Here is a 15,990-nt window from a genome sequence, read left to right as displayed (position 1 = left end):
CACTGAAGAAGGCGTGGGGACTCTTTATTTAACCAGCCAACACAGGGCACAGGCTTGAGAGGGCGGAGACCTGTGCGGACCCTGTGACAGTCATGTTATCAAAACCGTTCATAATTTTTGTTGTTGTTCTCTGCACTCCAATTAGTCCCCATCTTTCCTAAAGTGTGGTGCCCAAAACTGGACACAGTACTCCAGATGGGGCCTCAACAGTGCAGAGTAGAGCTGAACTGTTATCTTCCATATCTTTTATATGATGCTCCTATTAATACACCTAGAATATTTGCCTTTTTTGCAATTGTATCACACTGTTGACTCTCATTCAATTTGTGATCCACTATAACCCTCAAATCCTTTTCTGCAGTACCACTGCCTACCCACTTTTTTCCTTTCTAAGCATAGTACTTTGCACTTGTCTTTATTGAATATCATCTTGTTGACTTCAGACCAATTCTCCAATTTGTCAAGACACTTTCTAATTCTGTCCTCCAAGGTGCTTGCAATCCCACCCAGCTCAGGTTTCTATGCCCCAAACATTATGTAGGCTCTTATACATCAGTTATAATATGTTGTTGCTTTTACGTTTCACTATACTAATTTAGCAAAAATGAATTACTATATGCTTGGTATTACTCTTTGAGAGAGGTGCTGTATTTGAGGGAAAACTATAACCTAAGATTGTACAGAGAGATGTCAACAGAATCTAATGAGTGTATTTGAAAATCAGGATGACTAGGAGAATGAGAAAGACAAGGTGGGTGAAGTAATATATTTTATTGGACAAACTTCTTGGACCGACACAGCTACAACAACACTGCATACAGGAGAATTAGCACACTTTCTAAGCCACATTTATGAAATAGAATGGCTTGGATTGAATTCTCACAGGAAAATATAGGGGCACCATGGAGCTGGTTGCTGAGTTTCTTCAGGGTTTGGACCCTCATATGCACAGTATGCAACCTTGATCTGCTGTTCATTCTGGCTGATAATTTGCCAGAGAAATGACTTTTAGGATTGTTCCTCAATCTAAATTTTTCTGTTGTAACCTGTTGCTGATACCAGCCACATGAAAATGAGGTTTTTTTGTTTGTTTTTTAATGAGTTTGGCAGTTGGTTAGCATAATGTTTGGACTCGTTACTATAACAGTGTTGGACTATTGTTGGTTTGTGTATTTTGTGCTCCTAGAGAACCTGATTACCATTAATCAATTACCACCTTTCTAGGCTAATAGTGCCACTGTTATCAATGAGATTTCTCATGACGTAATGGCCTGATCCAGAGAGGATTGAAGTCAATGGAATGAATCCACTTACTTTTCTCTAGGCTTTGGATCAGCCCAAAGATACCATTCAGTGTGACTAAGAGTGACAGGATCTATTTTTGAATGATTATGATAAGTACACCTCGCCTTGCTTACATTTTGCAAAAGCTTTGGTTTTAAAAAGTCAATATTTGAAAATTAATAAAAATATTTTGAACTCTTTCAGCTGTTATCAGCAATATCCACACAGCGGTGTGACAGACACCACAGTTATGTACTAAGTATATGAAAAGAGGCCTCAATTCAAGAAGGTACTTAAGGGCAGGCTTTACTGTATGGGAGGACTGCAGGGCTGAGACTTGCCTGTCCTGGGCCTCTGTCAAGGTAACTTTGGGAGAAGTTTCACAGTTGAAAGGGGAAAACATTTTTCTGCAAGGCTGATTTTATTTTTTAAGAAGCCAGAAAAAAGAAGAAAACTGGCAGCTGCTTGACAGTCCTCAGGTGTTTTGAAATGTTATCCGTCTCTCCCAGGATTTAGTCTAAGTGAGCAGAGATCAGGTGAGATGATCAAAGGAGCATGATAAAGTCATTTATCACATCCACATATGTAGTGTACTGATAGATATACAATCTGGGTGAAATCATGGCCCCATTCAAGTCAATAGCAAAACTCTTACTAACTTCAGTGGGTGGAAGACTTCACCTTCTGTGTGTATATAAAATATTTGAATCTAGAAATTGGCCTGCATATCTCATGAGAACAACTCTCGTGAAATTTTCTTTACCTCTGGCTCTGGCTATGGTCCAAAATGCTCCCACAGCCTTCTTTCTTCTTGTATTTCAGCTTCCAGGCCCAACCAATGGTAGAATGTGCAGAGATAGAAAAATGGAGGGTAGCAAAAAAGTGACTGATATGTTTTAAATTTCAAAATAAATTTGGGTTTGATTCCAGTTTGGGACAAAGGTTCAAGGGAATTACTATTTTGTTAATCGCCCATCTTTAGATACACACTGGGCCAAATTTTCCCCTTCTCCCCTCTCTCAAACTTAACTAGAGTTATACTTATGTAATTGAGGAGATAATTTTGCCAGTTTTCTTTTGGAAGAAGATACTTCAGTATAATTTTCACATGTGCAACATTTTGTGTTGTTTCCTTCCTGTTCACTAACCAACTGTTAGTACTGAGTATTGTATGTTTGATTTAGCAGCCTTTAGTGGAGCAGCAAAGTGCATCCGTCTGTTGTTTCAACCCCCTGATAATAACCCTTGTGTCTCTTAAACTTAAAAAAAAAAATCAGTAAAACCTTTTTAAGTTTGCAGCTTCCCTGCTGCAAGGTATCTGTAAGAAAAGTCAGCATATTGCCTCTAGGGAGTAGATTAAAGGGAAAATGAGTGTGGTTCTGCTTACTTTCTTGGCTCATTGCTTTATGGATATGAGGGACCTAAAAAATAAGTGGTGGTCAAAAAAAAAAGAACAAACACATTTATTAGAGCAGTTAGAAAAAGACACTGTTTTGATATTTGCCAAGGTCCTTCTGAATAGCATGTTTGGCAGCTACCAAATGACATGGCTTGCACAGAGTTGATTTTGATGAAGCCTTGGGGATGTGTTAAAAAGTAAACCAGAGCAAATCACGTACTGGAAAGCATAACTCAATCAAGGAAAAATGTATGATTAAGGGTGACATGGGCAAGGAAAGCTGTGCCAGAGCTCAGGGTAAATATTTGTATCAGTGTGAAGTGAAAGCTTCACATCACTGATGTCAAGCAGCTGGAATTTTCATTGTTTATAAACTTTTGTTGTTACAGTTGGATTTTGGCAGAAAAGGTACCAAAGAAAGAGCAGTTTCCCAGCAAGAAAGTTTGAATTTTGATAAGGCAGCTTGAGTAGATAGGAACGCAAGGATGCAATATTTCTGTACCTCTTTTTAAAATAGCATTAAATTTGACCAACAATCGTTTTGTAATGCTCAATTGACCAACACTGACAGCATTAGGGTGTGGGTGTGTGGGTGTGTGTGGGGTAAAAGCAGCAAAGAGCCTTGTGGCACCTTATAGACTAACAGACGTTTGGGAGCATGAGCTTTCGTGGGTGAATACTTTCTTCGTCGGATGTGTGTGTGGTGTTGCTGTGCTAAGGTGTCCAGTGAATGACAAATTATCTAATTCAAAAAGTAGATTTTCATACATTTTTGTGTTTCTGAGTTCAGAGTTCATTTTTCTTTAGAGAATGTTGCCAATATGAGTCAAATAGTTTAATGAGAGAAAAATATATGACCTACTTGGGGATTGAACCCAATTCTTTGGATTCTGTCCAGAGGCGTTAAGAAGATAAGCTAATAGGCCTACACGCTTCCCTCCCCGATGCGGTTAAACTGTAGCTATGGACATGTGGTGTTGTCTCTTTAACTATATTTTACTCCCAGCTTAGTTTATTAGAGCATCACAACAATTTGAAAGCTACAAGTTTAATCTCTAGCTATTTATTTCTCTGTAAAAAAAACCTCTGGATTCTAATTTTTTTTTTAAAAATTCTGAATTGAATGATAAGATGTGTATCCAATGTAATATAGGAGAAATTTGAGAATGTGTGAGAATTTAGGGCCTGATCAAAAGTCCAATGGCATTCTTTCCATTGACTTCAGTGGGCTTTGGATCAGGCGCTGAATTCAATGGAATGATTCAGTATAAAAAGGGCAGGTTTAGAAATGTGAAGGAGACAGTATATTTCCAGCCTAGCCTTTTTACTTCCTCAGATGGGTGGTGGGAGCTCAGTGAAGTTGTGCAGCTCGCAGAAGGGACTGTGTTTGTATTTACTGAGTGGGGAAGCAGGGGAAGGAGCAGTTTAACTTTGCAGTTCTTGTGACTCTAGCCAGAATGTGCGGCAGCAGCTTTGAGAGCCTCTGAATAGAGTTGTTCCCAGCCCACTCTAATGGGAGGCTGTAAGCTGCAAAGTTCAGCCTCTTAGCAGTTTAATGCCTCTTCCTCCTGTGACGGGACATGGTGGAAGAAATTAAACAAGGAAATTGAAATATCAAGTATTAGGTAAATTGTATTGTTTGGTTTATGTTTTCATAACGATAAGGCTCTGAGACCAAGAACATCACTAGATTCATTAAGTAACTGAGACATTGAACTTCATAGAGATGTGGGCCCTGCTAAACAGGTTGTTTTGTGTATGCTGCTGAAACGTGCATGCTTGGTTACACATGTATGTGAGGAAGCTCCAAGTTAAAGAGCTCTTTATATTTGTCAAAGTAAACCGGAGCCTAGCCCCGCCAATGAGAAAACAGTGTGCTGCAAGAACCTAACAACATTACCCAGCTGCACTAAGAATAGAAATCAAGCCCCTGCTGGTATAATTAAGAAATCTTCACTTCCAGTCCCTGGGCTTTAGAGACCTGGATCACTAACTAATTCCAATTTAGAGAGCTTTTTTGATAAGAGCTTTTGTAAACTAGGAAATAAGCCGAGAATGAAAACTTTTCATTGCAAGAATTTCAGCTCCACGAGCCCAGTTCAGTGTTAATGAATCTTTGGCCTGTACACGTTGGGAGACGCGCATCAGAAGTTTGTAATCTACCCTGCAGTGATGGGTTGCACTAGCAGCATGAACCCATTCTCTAAAGTTTTCATGAAATGGCGGCTGTCATCCATTTGCTACCACCTGACACTTTGGGGAAATATTAATTTCACTGATAAATATGGTAATCAGGCTGGCCCAGCGGTTTGGTCAGCACTGCAGTATTTTGCTTCTCATACTGCTAGGAGCTCTGAGCATTGCAGGTGCAGCACGTGGGTTGATGAGTATCATGCCACATCTCTGTAGAGTGACTCACTCTGGTCAGCTTGCAAAGCTTTTCCCCCTGTAACATACATTCACGTGGTTTGCTTCTGAGCTCATTTACACTGGTTTAACACCAATGTAATGTAAGTAGAACTGCACCTAATTCTCATTCATGTGAGATCGGAATCACACCTTTGGATTTTTGATTCAAAGCAGATTAAGAAAAAAAAAGAGATCTTGCAGGTAAATGGAAGAAAGTGTGTTAGGGATAGAAACAGAGACCCAAAAGTTTGACTGGTACAGGTAGGTTCTCTGTATACATGTGTATATACTTTACCTATGTTTTTATTAGTTTTTCTCTTTCCTTATCTCTTTTCTTTTCTTTGGAGTAAAGTACACAGTCCCAAATATTGGGCCAGACTATGACTTTTAAGCCACAGGCAGTGCTGGAAGGGGATGCAGCAGGGCTGCACTCCTGCAGGAGCCCACAGCATGGATTTGGATTTGCTCAGCCAGAACTCCTGCTGGGACCTTTCAAGGAGCACATCCTGTAGCAGCAGCTGTGCCACCCTCTCAAGAGATGCTGCATGTGATCCCTCTGTTTGCTTTTCACTTTACACACTGTGTCATTCTGCACCAATCGGATATTTTCTTTCTGATTCTTTTTCCTCCAGTCTTTCTGAAGCAGAATGCAAATTCAGTATGGTTCCTGTGTGATTTAAGGCTTGCAACCCACAACATTCCAATGTGTTTTAATTACAGCAGTGAGATTAAAAGCACCTGCCCAGTCATTAGTTAGTATTATTTGATGTATCATAACGCAACAGGTCAGAAAATTGCTTTGTAAAAGTGCATCAGGAAATGGCTTAGCTCTGTTTCATAATGGTTAGAGCAGAGGGCTAGGAGTTAAGAAAACTGCTATAGATTCTATTTCTAGCACTGCTATTGACTTCAAAGTCAGTTAGCCTCTCTGTTTGTTTCATCACCTGTGAAGCAGTGATGATAAAATTTACCAGCCTCTATAAAGTGCTTTGAGATCTCTAATGAAAGGTGTTTTGTAAGTGCAAAGCAGTATTATTATCACTATAGATCCTGCCTGCTCCTAAACAATCCTCATTCTGTGTCTCAGGGGACTGGTATATATGGGTTATTGTTTTGTTTTAATTGCCTAAGTAACTATTTGAAATATATATTGTTCTGGAGGGTTTTGATAGTTGTATGGCTCTGGTCTTACACTAGAGCACCATAGTCAGGTAAATAATATCCATTGTTGAAAGATTCTTCTCACACAAGCAGAGCTTTTATAGGCCTGTCTACCATTGCAAGGTGAGAGCTTGGGAAGTTGAGCGTGTTCGTGGTGCCTGAGCAACAGTTTTGTTTGTGGTGCCCAAGTTCCAGTTTTGCTTGAACTAGACCTCCCCAAAGAGTGAAGCCCTCTCTTCATCCACAGAACAGATAAAGCATAGACAGCAGGTGTACAAGCGTCCCCAAACTTCCCTGGCAACATCTTTTACCCACCTGTTCTGGGATGAGGGAAGAATCCTTACCCATTTCATCCTGGGCCTGTCTATTGAGACTACTCCAAAAGAGTTACCATTTGTGGTGGGGAGAGGGGTGTTAGTCCAAATTCTACTGAATAAGTAGCCATGGCACAAAGAGCACCAACACATGTCATGCACTGAAATCCACCATGCAGTTCTCAGATTATCACTTTCAGTAATTGCTGATCTGGGGCCCTATTCTCCCCATCCAGAGTACAAGCAACTTCCACTAAAGTCCAGTATACCCCCTGGGGTGGATTCAAGCTAGTGACCTAGAGGTGAAAGGCTCTAGTTCTCATTACCAGTCCCCTGGGCCATCCAGTTCCCCTTGTGACCTCACTCTTCTTCTGAAATGTATGCCTTCTTTAGTCATAGTGTGCCACCAGTACCAGACATTGCAACAGCTTCCAAGATTTTGTAAATAAGCAGAAAATGGGGATGGCTTTACTTGTTTTAAAGCTTGCCTACTGCTCTTAAAAGCTAAAACCACAAACCTCATTTTGAAGCTAAAAGTTTGTCAGGAAGGACAAGAATACAATTTAAACAAACACATGATGAATTCTACCAGCTTGAACTTGCAATCAAACTGCAATAAAACTGTGAAATGCTGTCAGCAGATATGAAGCTGGTGAAAATGAAAGCCAGAGATAAAGAAAATGAATCCTAAAATTAATTCCAGAAAAAAGATTATTTACTATCAAAATGCAGAAAGCAAACTCACCTTAAAAAGTACTCAGGCAACATGTTTTCTTTTTCCATAATCATCTATAGCCAAACTAAAAATCCCAGCTCTTTTTAAAAGAAAACCATGTGAGCTAATTGAAACAAACAAAGAAAAAACCCTAAAAGAACCCTGAGAAAAAGTTTTCTGTTCTGTTCTTAGTTCTTCCTGTGTAAATGGTTGTAAAAATCCAGCTTTACAAATGGTCCTGTAGGTGGAGCTACACTCTGCAATTCCTACACTGCCTGCTCGACAATGAAGCAATTGTTTCCTGTCTCCACTTAGCAATTCCTCCTTCTCTTTCTGTTCTTTCTGGTTGTATGTTCTATTTATTTTAATGTATACCTTTGTGCAAAGCCTGTCTCTGAGTGGTTAGATACCCCGTTGATATGTGGCCTTCAAGAGGGGAAAAAGGAGTGCAGCCTATTCCCATGACATGCTTGGGCTTTGTAGAGCCAAAAAAACCTTCTCAGGAACACCTAATCCTTGGGCTGATTCCAAGTACCACAATCTCTCTGCACAACTGACATGGGCCACTTGGGACACTTGAGAGCTTTAGGTGTGTCTCTCTGAAGTCAGCCACAGCCAAGCATGAGGCAAATGTGCCCAGACCAAAGAAAATAAATTATGTGGACTCCAGATTTCAGCAGTTATGAAGTATTAAATTACACATCTGAAGAATTCACTTTGGGATTAACCCTTTAGAATCTGAACACAATTTTGTCATGGCTCTTCCTCGAGGAATTGTGCTGTGCATACTGCCTGCATTTCAAAGACCTTTGGGTTATTGATCACAGGGCTGAAGCACTAATTGAAATATATGCTGTAATTAACTGCTAACATGGAGGGGAAAAGGTACCTGTGCAAAAGGGGGGATTTGGACAATGTTTCAGACATTGACTGCCTCTCTTAATGCATTCTGAGTGGGGCCTTGTGTGCTGGAATGGATTTAAACAGTACTGTGAAGTTTTTTAGAATCCCTTTTGGAACCATGAATGCAACTTCCAGCACTTAATTAGTATGCATTTTAGCACAATTAGCATGGCCCCTGTGGCTGCTTCTTCATTCAGGTTTAGAGACGTGGTCGAGAGCCAATGAAACTCTACTAAAATCACTACTGAAGAGCTCCTGAAAAGACATTAGCTCTTGGTAAGAGATATAAAAAGTACATCCTGCCCTGCCTCTTTCAAGTATTTCTGGTTCCCCACAACCATCTGTAGCATCAAATATCCAGTACATTATGTTGCTGAAATGTAAAGTGCAAACCCCACACTGGAAAAACAAACCACTACAATTTATTTTAAGGTATTTTTTTAACCAAGTGATCATAGTGTAGAAAGCTATAGAGATAAGAAAAAAATAGTTACTGGGGGGAGAGTGGGGGATTGGAGGTGTTTGATTTCCCGCAACAGTGAGCTAATTGGAGTTTTGAGTCTTGTTGAAACAGCTGAACTGAAGCTACGCATACTGTAATTATATTCAGAATGTGTCGAAATACTCCTAAGGTGAGCTCAGTTGAGCATTGGTGATGTGAGGTGGTCCAAGGCTGCTGGTATTCACATACTGCTATCTACTGGTATATATGCAGTGTAGCCAGAGATGAAATCATAGTAATTGCAGCACTAACACATTGGTGTGTGTTTTGTTTTTCCAACTCACACTGGGGCCTGATCCTGAACCTTTGTGCAAGATTCACAGTAAAAGGGCTTTGTTTGCCTAAATCAAGGTTGAATCTGGGGGATGGAGTCTTCACCTCAAAAAGAAGCAGCAAGTTCTGTGCAGCTAGTTCATGTCTATTTTCTCACTCGGACTCTCATAATGTGATTGGGTAATATAGTATGGTGAGTTTAGGGGCTGTTCCTATCTGACAGAGCTTTTGTGACCCTATGGAACCATTCTGTGCACAAACCTATTGGATACACCTGTTGCGCGCACACACCCACATTCCCTTCTGTCTTCTGTGGGAGCTGTACAACCCTCTACTGGTCTTGGTATGCACACAGTCACTACCACCTCTGCTATGCAGAGGAGCACAGATACCTCTGAGCAGGGTCAGGCTCCCCTCTCTCCAGTCAGGGCCAGCTCCAGACCCCAGCGCGGCAAGCACGCGCGTGGGGCGGCCCTTTCCCGGGGGGGCGGCAGGCTGGGCCGGCGGACCTGCCGCAGTCATGCCTGCGGGAGGTCCACCGGAGCCCCGGGACGACCGGACCTGCCGCAGGCATGACTGCGGAGGGGGCGCTCCTCCCGCGGCTCCAGTGGACCTCCCGCAGGCATGACTGCGGACGGTTCGCTGGTCCCGCGGCTCGGCTGGACGTCCCGCAGGCATGCCTGCGGCAGCTCAAGCAGAGCCGCTGGACCTGCGAACCGTCCGCAGCTGCGGGAGGTCCAGCCGAGCCCCGCGACCAGCGGACCCTCCGCAGTCATGCCCACGGGAGGTCCGCGGCTCCGGGGCGCCTCCCGCGCATGACTGCTTGGGGCGGCCAAAAAGGTAGAGCTGCCCCTGTCTCCAGTGCAGCAATTTTAAATTGTTTTGGGGTTTAATGTGTTACTGTAAAATGTTAGGTCCGAACCCACAGAGATCAGAGATGATTAACATTTTGACTGCCTAAGAATACCCTTCTAAAACATTCTGGTATGTAGAGTTCCTCCTCCCTCTGCACCCAATCACATTTGCTTTTTGGAGCTGTAACATAGCAGGGAAATTGCCCACTTTCTTGGGTATGGTTCCCACAATGGGATTTTTTTTTGTCTGTGAGTATGTCTACACTGCAAAGAAAGGTTTGTTCTTAACTTGGGCTAGCTAGCACAGGAGTGAAAACCAGGGCCGCCCAGAGGGGGGGGCAAGAGGGGCAATTTGCCTCAGGCCCCGAGCCCCACAGGGGCCCCCACGAGAGTTTTTCGGGGCCCCTGGAGTGGGGTCCCTCACTCGCTCCGGGGGGCCCGGAAAACTCTTGCGGGGCCAGGCGCAGGAGCTTCTTCGCTCCCGGTCTTTGCCGGCGGGAGGTCCTTCCGCTCCAGGGCGGAAGGACCCCCCACTGGTGAATTACCGCCGAAGACGGAGCGGGACCCGCCGCCGAAGTTCAGTTTGGTCTTCGGCGGTAATTCGGCGGCGGGGGACCCTTCCGTTCTAGGACCCACCGCCGAAGTGCCCCGAAGGGCCCCCCGCCACCAAATTACCACCGAAGACCGGGCTGCACTTCGGCGGTAATTCAGCGGCGGGGGGGGCCCCCGCCGCGGGTCTTCGGGGCACTTCGGCGGCGGGTCCTGGAACGGAAGGGCCACCTGCCGCCGAAGACCCCGGGCCCCTGGAATCCTCTGGGCGGCCCTGGTGAAAACACACCAGCTTGGCCTTTTTACTCATGTTAGCAGCTCAAGTGTCATTGAGTAGAATCATAGAATATCAGAGTTGGAAGGGACCTCAAGAGATCATTTAGTTCAACCCCCTGCTCAGAGCAGAACCAATCCCCAGACAGATTTTTGTCTCAGGTCCCTAAATGGTCTCCTTAAGAATTGAACTCAGAACCCTGGCTTTAGCAGGCCAATGCTCAAACCACTGAGCTATCCCTTCCCAAGTATAACCCCAGCCTCCCCTATAGACTTTAACCCTGTGCTTTTGAGGAAGGCTTTGCAGGACCAGGAGAAGGAATTCTGATACATGAGAAGGAGGCAACTGTAAATATTAGTGGTGGCAGGGAAGATGGTGCAAAAGCAAAATATAAATGAGGTATACATAAACTTTGAGTTTATTTTGAAGGTGTAAATGTAAATGAGGATGTGTGCAGCAGATTTTTCTTGTTGCCTTTAGTTTGTTCAAGAAGGAAGGAAGGAGTGTTGTTTGAAATGTCTCATTTTTGAGTTTGCCTTTCAGTAACATTATGTGTATTCAGGAGTTTCTAAAAACCACTTCATGCATGCAGCATCCCCCAACTGCATCTTCTTATCAACAAGCTGGTATCAAAATTCAGGCTGTATACGATTTGGGGAAATTTTGTAATAAAGAATGGATTGCTGTTGTATTGTAATGACAACATGAAAAACTTGGAGTCTGTCTCCTTCATACGCACAAATGATCAGAGAGAGTGACCTGAAGAAGAGCTCTGTGTAGCTCGAAAGCTTGTCTCTCTCCCCAAGAGAAGTTGATCCACTAAAAGATATTACCTCACCCACCTTGTCTCTCTAAATTCCACTCTTAAGTCACATACATGTGCCTTTTTTCCTTTGTCTTTCCTCCTCTCTCTCTTTCTCTCCCACTACCCCCATAAGAATGTGAGTTGAGCCCACAGTGTCAGCCCAGATTTTTAGGCTTAACTCTGTATCTGTTTCCTTTTGTGGGTTTAAGTCAGACCCTAAATGTAACTTAAATGTTATATTTATGGTTGAATTATTTCTTTTTGTGCTCGTAAAGTTTAGAGATCTAACATGACATGCACATTGAAGTCCGACCTTCATCTAAGCCCCCAAAACCCATCAAACTAGAATCTCTCCTCGAAGACCCAGAAATTGCTTTCTAAATTGTTACATTTTATTGCAATAGTGCAGAAGGCTACATGCTAAGTGAAAACAATTTTTATAACAAGCTGTGCCCTGTTCATTTTCCAGGTATAGGGTTTTCTTTCATCCAGCCTAGGGTTGATAGAATATGTACCATTTGACATCCAAGTGAACTAATCACTATTGTTAAGATCAAACGTAAAACATTATTTGCACATCTGAAAACAAGGCCCTCTGATGTTTGTTGTTACAGGGGGAAGAGTCTTTGTGTGGTAGGGAAAAGAGCTGTGTACAAGAGCACGATTCCAATCCAGACAGATTTAGAACATGCCAGAGTTTTGAGATATTTGGATCAGCCTATATTGAAATGGGGTCAGATACAAAATTTAGATCTAGATTAAGATTCTGTCCCCAGCATCCAAAGTTCTTAGATGGTCAGATCCAGGGTGTTGATTTGGTGCCATCTCTAGGGCCAGCTAGTGCTCTGTTTTCTGTGTAATAAGAGGCCGTGGGCATGTGAACCTCCGCATTTCAACTGACTCTATAGTACTTCCCCCTCTTTGGAACCAGTCAATACGTCTGTTTGGGGTCAGGGTCCATGTCTGGGGAAGGTGAGGAGACTCAGTAAAATTGAGGAATACTGGATGGGACAGGAGGCAGGGAAGGGGGTGGGGATGCATATCCTCCCCAGGCTACCCGACTATGCACAGATTAGTCATGGCCAGAGAGGAGAAGTGTGTACCTGAGATTAAATTTTCTTATCTGGGTAGTCCACCCCCGTGGAGGTCCCATTCCCAGGGCCAGGGGCAGTCCCTGGTAGCATGGCTCCAATGGAGTCATTACCAGGGAACTGAAGAGAGCAGGTGTGGAAGAACAGGACCTCTTACAGAGGTCTTTGGTTTCCTGAAGATCCCTGGGAGTCTGCTAGGTTTGAGGCTGCGCCTAGAAGTCTTTTTCTTCCACTTCCCAGAAACCCTGCCTCCACAACAGGACAGTGTAGGAGGGATTTCTTCAATGAGATCCTTGTGGAGAATTTCCTCCCAGAGTTCTCTTTGACATGAACGAGCTGTGCTTTTTAGTGAAGAGTGAGTTTAAAAACAAACAGTAATTTTTGGCGACATAAAGGCCTAAGCATAAACTAAAAATGGCAAAGAGAAGGAATGATGGGGTAATGATTATAACTGGAGAAAGAACTTGTACGTAGGGAAACAGGCCAAAGCACAACCAAAAATGCATTTTTTTTTCCAGATTTGTGACGGAAATGAACTCCTTTATTGTTGTTCCTTTTGTGATTTCCCACCAAAAGCCCCCCAAACTGTTATTTCACACAGGTCTAGTCAAAAGCTCAACAAAGGGAATCTGATGTCAAAGTAGAAAACAAATATCCCCAAAGCTCACAAAATTCAAGAGTAGTCTCTCTTCCTTTAGTCAGATAGTTCCAACATATGCTCACAGGGCAGTAGAAAAAGCTAAGTCTAAATGGAGCATCAGACATAGCTGCAATGTTATCTACCTTAGATACAACAGATCAGATCTTGGGGGGGTGCTAATCTGCAGAGCGCAAGTCAGTGTGTCTGTGCTAAGGTGGCTGAAACCTCAGCTTTGCGTTTGAGTGATCTAGGCATGGACCTTGGCTGCTCTAATTTATATCTGTCTCTTGTGGCCACTGGGGGGCAAAAATGCATCTGAGAATTGCAGGTCAACCTAGCCACATCTGTTTTCCTCCAGCCACATTACTTTTCCTTGTCACACCAGCAACAGGGAAGGGAGGTGGTATAAGTCTCTTTATGTTGGTGCTACCCCACCATAAGATGTCCTTGACTCTGATGTGGCCAAATTGTGCTGGAGCACCTGGCCCTATGGTGGTTGTGAAGTGTTAGCAGCATCTGCACAAAAAAATGAGGGGAATCAAACTGGTGGTCTCTCTGACAAACTCCAAAGGAGCATTCTCTGACTGTAAATAATAATATTCCTAGGTAGAAGAGGGAACAGTGCTGGCTGTGGTAGCAGGACCTAAAAATAGGTACAGTGATTCATGGATGAGCAAGGAAATATTTTTAAATGAGTTCTGACAGTTTGGGGATACACTCAAATACTCAGCCAACTTACGTAATATTAAACAAACACCTGAAGTTCCCAATGTCCCTGCCTTGAATCAGCACCTCCTGCAGTTATTACTCTACTGATCTATATTTAGGCTTTGAGTACTAAAAAAAATCTAACATTATGCCTATGCCAATGCCAAGGAAAGAGCATCACAGTGCTTCTTGTACACCCTTAACATACACCGCCATGAGGGGATCGTGGATGAAGTCTGGCTCCAGGATAACTTCCTCTGAGATAAAATAACAACTGAGGTAGCAACCAGGCTCATTAAATCCAAATCTGTGACACATCTGCGCATATGCACATATATAAAATTGCAATAGCAGCCCTCTCATAACTATGATAACGGATACCACTAAGCTTATTTGGAATTGCTTGCTATGAGGGATGATGGTATCATGCTCTGCCTTCAATACCAAGTGCAGCTCTTAGTAGCACCTCGTGTAATGACTTTTCTCCCATAATGCATGCAATACAGAGCCTAACCTCCCTGAAGCGACAGCAAGCCTCATTGAAAATGGTTGCAGAGACACAGAGGACATGGAGAGTCTGACATTTGGAACAATGTTAAAATGATTCACTCTTTTCAAAGATACGCCAGACTGAGACACCCTACTGCTTTTGTCACTAGTACTGATAATTGGTTACATGCCCTTAGCACGATTGAGTATTGTAACTCCTCTGTAGGCTGATTAAGGTTGCCTAACCATCCCCTGAGCCATCTTGGTGGTGATGTAGTTGTACTGTTGGTCTAAAAATTTGTTGTCCAATCCAGTTTACAGTTGTTTCATGCAATCCCTGTGCTAACACTGAAAGAAACTAACTGCAGTTCATCTTGCTAATGGAGAATGTGTCTAATATCAATGCTAGTTTAAGGCAATCCGGGGCCCCAGGTGTCAGGATATCTGCGGGAGGGTGGCTGGGGCAGAAGCAAGATCTGGATGAGGCTGGGACAGGGGCAGGAGCAGGAATGGGTGGGGGAGCTTTCAGAACTACCAGGCAGCTGGGAATTCTCCCAACCAAGTAGCAATGTTGAGCAGACTGGAGTGGCTGTTTCCATTGGGAGCCTATATATCTGCCTTGGGGTCACCTGGTTAGGCCCTTGCTTGTGGATTCGCTGGGCGTGGTTGATAGGCCTGTGACAATCATAGGACTTGCAAGTAATTACCTCAGATGACTCATCCACTCAAGCTCAGGGATGACTCATCACACTGGGCATACCATAGCCCTTAAAATGTTCATACCTCTCCCCATTTACCCACACCACATCCCCTACATCCACAAACAAACTGCCAGGTGGATTTGTTTGTCAGGGCCAGGTGGATTCTGCATATAACCTAGGTAGAACTGCAGCTCCTGTGCTCTGTGGATTACAAAAAAACTATTTGTTGTATAGTTTCAGGTGGTTTATTTGTCACATGAATGGAAGGAAGAGACCACATTTTTTAGTGTGATTAACTTAAAAAAAAAAGTTTTAGAAACCAATACGTAGGGTGCAAAAATGTACAGTTTTCTTCCCTGCCTTCAGGGGAGGAGTTTTTTCCCCATCCCAAGTGCCTGTCAATATCCACACTCTCATTTGTAATATTAAATGAGATCAAGACAGAGAGCAACAGATTCCCTTCCCTGAATACTGTGCTTCACCTGGGGTTTTGCTGTGCAAATTCTGGCTCAAGTTCTGCTATATTACAGGGGTGCAAACCCAGAAGTGTGGAGTTGAAGTTAATGGTGTTACTCTAGAATTTGGCTCACTAGATGCTGCCATCTTTTTTTCTTCTCCAGGGAAATATTATTTGTGTTTGTCTGCTGCTAGCACAATGCAATTGTGGTCTGTGATTCCTCCTTGCTACCGCAATAGAAATAATAATAAACAAACAAGAAGATAGCAAAGTATGAATGATGCTGCCACAATGTAGGATGATTATGGAAAACTAGAACAAATATGATACCAGTATTTATTGAGCACTTGGAGCGGTACCTAAGAGTATGAATGAGTAGAGCTCAAGACACATTACAGGTGTAAGACATCACAATCAGTGACCTCCAGAAGACAGTACTATGATAATTTTTATGCAGGAATT

General features: G+C 43.1%; 1 long non-coding RNA gene across 1 annotated transcript in view; it reads right to left on the bottom strand.

The window, feature by feature from the left end:
• LOC123378668 overlaps nt 1-7,475 on the bottom strand; it is a 28,129-nt gene extending 20,654 nt beyond the window's left edge. Inside the window, exon 1 of the long non-coding RNA XR_006582697.1 lies at nt 7,313-7,475. This is a non-coding gene — a long non-coding RNA (uncharacterized LOC123378668). The remainder of the gene's footprint in view (nt 1-7,312) is intronic.
• Nucleotides 7,476-15,990: the final 8,515 nt, after the last annotated feature.

Source organism: Mauremys mutica, chromosome 10, assembly GCF_020497125.1.
Source record: "Mauremys mutica isolate MM-2020 ecotype Southern chromosome 10, ASM2049712v1, whole genome shotgun sequence".
NCBI lineage: Eukaryota > Metazoa > Chordata > Testudines > Geoemydidae > Mauremys > Mauremys mutica.
The sequence above is the reverse complement of the archived record's forward strand: the minus strand, read 5'-3'. Positions and strand labels throughout refer to the sequence as shown.